Below are 5,188 nucleotides of genomic sequence, written 5' to 3' on the forward strand. Positions count from 1 at the left end.
ATAGATAGATAGATAGATAGATAGATAGATAGATAGATAGATAGACAGACTGACCAATACATAGATAGATAGCAGTGCTCCTTTGTTTGGTTACCATTTGTCTAAAGCCTGCAGACCTGCAAGAAAAACTGAATCAGTTGCATCAGTGTTAAGAGGATGCTTAGATTCTGATTCACAATTGACCAAAAAGCATAATCAGACAAAATATGGATTTCAGGCCAATCATTTAGGATCACCTTTTTCCAAAGAAGAAGAAACTTCTTCTATTCCTAAACTTTCTTATAAAATTTTATTACCTGGGATCATATGTAAAAGCACATGATCAAAAGCATTCCAAGTAAGTAGTGGATTGTTTTTGGATGCCCAACTTGTGCCTTACTGTGTGCCTTTTACTTCCCTGAGTAGAATTTGGTTAAAGCCATGATTCTTGTTGAAAGCCTGCAGAATTGAGTGTCATGCCAACGGAGATCTCAAGATAATGTGCAAGGTGCTAGTTTAGTGTTATAAATGAAGACTTGAATGGAGGGATAAGCCATGGAAGGCTTCAGAGGTGATGAGTGTTGAGACGTCCAAATCAAATCCAAGAAAGGGAAACATGGGAAATTGCCCTAGGTGGATGGTTCCCTGATGAGCTGCAGAAGGGAGGCCCCGCCTTAAAGATCATACCTTCAACATTTCCAAAGCCTCTGTGTTGGACAGAGATAACGTCCTAGAGGACCGATTCTGTATGGGGCCCCCTTCAATTCATGTCTTCTACTGTAAGGGGAAGATAGGAAGCATTTTAGGTGTTGGGGACAATGTTATAAAAACCCAAAGTTAAAGGCAGGCAGACATGTCTAGGGAAGGCTGAAAAGTTGGACATCTGGTCATGAGGTCTCAGGAGGGACAAAAGGTCAGAGGACTATGGACCAGTTAGGATTAAGGAAGACTTAGAAAACTACTCTACTACCGCTTGACTTTATCCTGGACACGCTGATCAGCCAGATGATGTGTCTAAGCAGGGGTATGACATGCAAAGAATCATTTTTATGATAATTGGTATCAAGACTGTGGAGAAAGGAGGCTGGATTTAGGAAAACTGGTTAGTGAGGTCAAAGTCATGCATGAGGGTGGAGAGGATGCATTAAAACTGAGGTAGAGCAGAGGAAGCTGAGGCTAGAGGAGCAACAGAGAAATATGTAAGCAATTAGATAAAATGACATAAATCAAAATTGAGAGTAAGAAATGGAGCATATTGGAAGGGTATTTATTTCTAAGATAATACTAAGTTTTAGATACCTGGAGTCTAACCAAGTAGCCATTTTTCTTTAAAAAAAAAAAAGCCTTTTTTTTAAAAAAAACTTTAAAACATCCTCAACCTTTCAGAAAAGCTGCAAGTACACTCCAAAGAGTGTACTTATTCCCAACCCCTATTATGTCTACATAAGTAGCTGACCTGATGCCCCATCACTCCCTAATTCTTCAGTATTAATTTCCTACAAACAGTAACATTCTCTCACATAATCAGAAGAGAACCACAGAATCAGGAAATTAGCTAGATACATTACTACCATCAAATTCTCCCAAACCTCTGTCAAGTTTGGCCAAATGTCCCATTAATCTTGTCTAGCAAAAGATCCCGGTTCAGAACCACGGGCCAAGTTCACCGTCAGGTCTCTCCAGTCTCCTTTCGTCTGCAGCAGTTCCTCAGTCTCTCCTTGACTTTCATGTCCTTGACTTTTGAAAATTACAGGGCAGTTATTTTGTTATACGTCCCTCAATTTGAGTTTCTCTGATGTTTCCTCATTATTGGGTTCAGGTTATGCATTTTTGCCGGGAGAATCAAAGAAGCGATGCTAAGTTCTTTCTCATGCATCTTATCAGGTGGCACACAATTTCAATTTATCCCATTACTGATGGTGTTGGCTTTGATCACTTGATTAAAGTGGTGTCTGCCAGTTTTCTTCAAAGTTATTCTTTTCCCCCATGTAATTAATAAGTAAATTTGCTACTCCTCATCAATCTTTCAATTTATTCATCATTAGTTTATATCAAAATGAGAATGGATTCTGCCTTCTTTATTCAAGTGGTTAGAATCCATTACCAGTATTATTTATTTATGTGCTTAAAGCATCCCAGATTTGGCCAGTGGGAGCAACTTTGGGATGGTTTCTGAGTCCTTCTGACACACTCTATCATTCTTTGAGTAACTTCCTTGATTTCTGGCACAAATAAGACATTCCAGACCCATCTTGTACTTTTCCTACCATCTCTGAGATCAATCATTTCTCCTAGGAGCCTTGGTTCCTTTCAGTGAAAAATAATATTTAGAAGCTACATTTTGAACATCAGAAGTGCTCATGTTATTGTAGTTTCACTGATCCAGCCTTCTTTGTGGTCTAGGGAATATATTTATGTACATACATACATTCACACACATTTGTATGTTTGCTTCTAAAGTTTTATATATATATATATATATATGCACGTACATATAGACATATCACTATGTATGTCTATATGTACACATGTATATACATATATATATATAAAGCCATAGGTTCTATATTAATACAATTTCAACCCAGCATCACAGTGTCCATCTTAATTTCCTCCTTTTTCATATCTGCAAGTTCATTCTCCAACAGTGAAAAACTAACTTTCTTGATCAATACATAACCCATATCTCAGCTCTACAGCTGTTCCCTCCTTAGCACTGATGGTCTCCTGGCCCCAGTCCTCCTCCAACACTTCTTGCTGGACTGTCCCATTCCCTGCCACCAATATGGATGCCTTCTCACCCTGCTTGAGCTCTGATATCCCCTTCTGTCACAGGGGAGACCCTGCCCTACCCCGGCCCACCTAGGGTTCAGACATCTACCTTGTTCTGCCTCACTTAACACATTTAGGACCAAATTGTTCGGGAATGGAAAGAGAAGAGGATGTAAAAAAAAAAAAAAGAAAAAGAAAAAGAAAAAAAGAACCAAGGAGAAGTGAAGAAAAAAAAAAAAAGAAAGAAATCAAGGAACTTGCAACAGCTATATTAAGTAGCACAGTGGTGTTGAGGCTGAGACAGGGCCTGAAGGCTGGGTTCCTATAGGCTCCACTGTTTATTTTTGTGTAAACCTGAGCAGCCTTCTTCATTGTATTAGGTAAAAAATGGACATGTTTCTGATTATTTGCAGATCCACATGTAGTTTTCATAAATAGTACAGAAAGTTCAATGTATCCTTTACCCAGTTTCTCCCAATGATAAAATCTTGTAACCCAAGATCAATATCACAATCAGGATGTTGACCTTGATACAGTCAAATACAGATCAAAATACAAGTCTCCTTCCTGTTGCCCTTTTATAGACACACTCAGTTCCTGTTGTCCCCATGCAGGTGGTTGTGCGTACCAAGGGTTCCTTTGATTCCATGGAACATGATATGGACATACCACAGTTTATTGTCCAGTTGAAGGACATCTGTCTGTGTTTATTACAACTAAAACTGCTATTAATACTTATGAACATGTTTGTGTGTGAGTATAAGTGCTAATTTTTTTTATGAAATTAATGCCCAGGAGTGCAATTGCTTGATCATATCAGTTCATGTTAGACTTTCAAAGAAACTCCTGAACTTTTCCAGCGTGGCTATGCCATTTTAGATTCCCACTAGAAATATATGAGAGATTCAGTTTCACTGCATCCTCACCAGCACTGAATATTGCCATTATTTTTTATATTAGACATTCTGGTAGATTTGTAGTGGTATTGCATTATAGTTAAAATTTTCATATCCCTAATGACTAGTGATGTTTAACATCTTTTGTGTGTTTATTTGTCATCTGTATATTTTCTTCACTAAAATATTTCTTCATAGCATTTATCTAAGTACAATTAGACCATTTCTTTTTTTTTAATCACTGAGTTTTGAAAATGCTTTATGTATTCTAGATGCTAATCATTTGTTGGTTATGTAGTTTGCAAATATCTTCTCCAACTATTCAACTAGTCTTTTGATCCCTTTAACAAGTCTTTTACAGAAAAAAGTATTAATTTGATAAAGTCCAGTTTATCCATTTTATTTTACATTTATGTATTATTCTTTGGGCATCAAGTCAAAGAACTCTTTGCCTAGCCCTAAATCCTGATGACATTTATCCTACATTTATTTCTAAAAGCCTTATACGTTTACATTTTATATTTAAGTCTGTGAATCATTTTGAGTCAATTTTTAATCTTTTTTTAAAATTTTTGATTTAGTTGTTGATGGACCTCAAATGTGGTGTTGAGAATTAAACCCAGTGCTTCACACATGCTAGGCAAGTGTTCTACCACTGAGCCACAACTCTAGCCCTTGGGTCAATTTTTATATAAGGCATGAGGTTGAGTTTGAGGTTCAGAATTTGGCCTGTGAATGCCCAATTGTTTCAGTATCATTTGTTGAAAATTGAATTGCTTCTACACCTTTGTCAAAATCAGTTTGGGCATATTTTTTGTGGATCAATTTCTGAATCTCCACCATATTCTCCATGTAGAAAGTCTTACAATCAGGTAAACTGATATCTCCCATTTTATTCTTCTTTTTCAAAATTGCTGTAGCTATCCTAGTTACTTTGCCTTTCCATATGCTTTTTAAAATTTAACTACAAAAATATCGCTAAGACTTTGATAGGGGTTGAAGTAAAGCCATGTCTCAGTTTGAGAAGAAATTGACATCCTTACTATGCATGAGTCTTGCAGTCCATGAACATAGTAAATTTTTCCTATTTAGTTTTTTTTAATCAATGGTGTATAGTTGTCCTCAAAGTTCTGTTAATGTTTATTAGATTTATGCCCAAGGTTTTTTTCTTTTTTAGCAATAGTAAAAGATGTTTAATTTAGGTGGCCATATGTTTAATGCTAATATATAAAAATATAATTGATTTTATATGTTTATCTTATATGCTAAAACCTTGCTAAATTCTAACTTTACTAATTTATAAATTAGTTCCCAGAGGGTTTCTTAAACATTACTCAAGGTTTTTGGTGTAGATTCTTAAAATGGAGACAGTTTTATTTCTTTCTTTCTAATCTCTTAGTCTTTTCTTTCTTTTTTTTTTACCTTATTACACTAACTAAAAATTCCAACGCATGTTGAATAAGACATTGAAAGGAGATGTTGTTGGCTTATTCTCATCTTAGGAAGAAAGCATTCATTATTTCACAATTAGATATTATGTT

Source organism: Ictidomys tridecemlineatus, chromosome 9 (genome assembly GCF_052094955.1).
Source record: "Ictidomys tridecemlineatus isolate mIctTri1 chromosome 9, mIctTri1.hap1, whole genome shotgun sequence".
NCBI lineage: Eukaryota > Metazoa > Chordata > Mammalia > Rodentia > Sciuridae > Ictidomys > Ictidomys tridecemlineatus.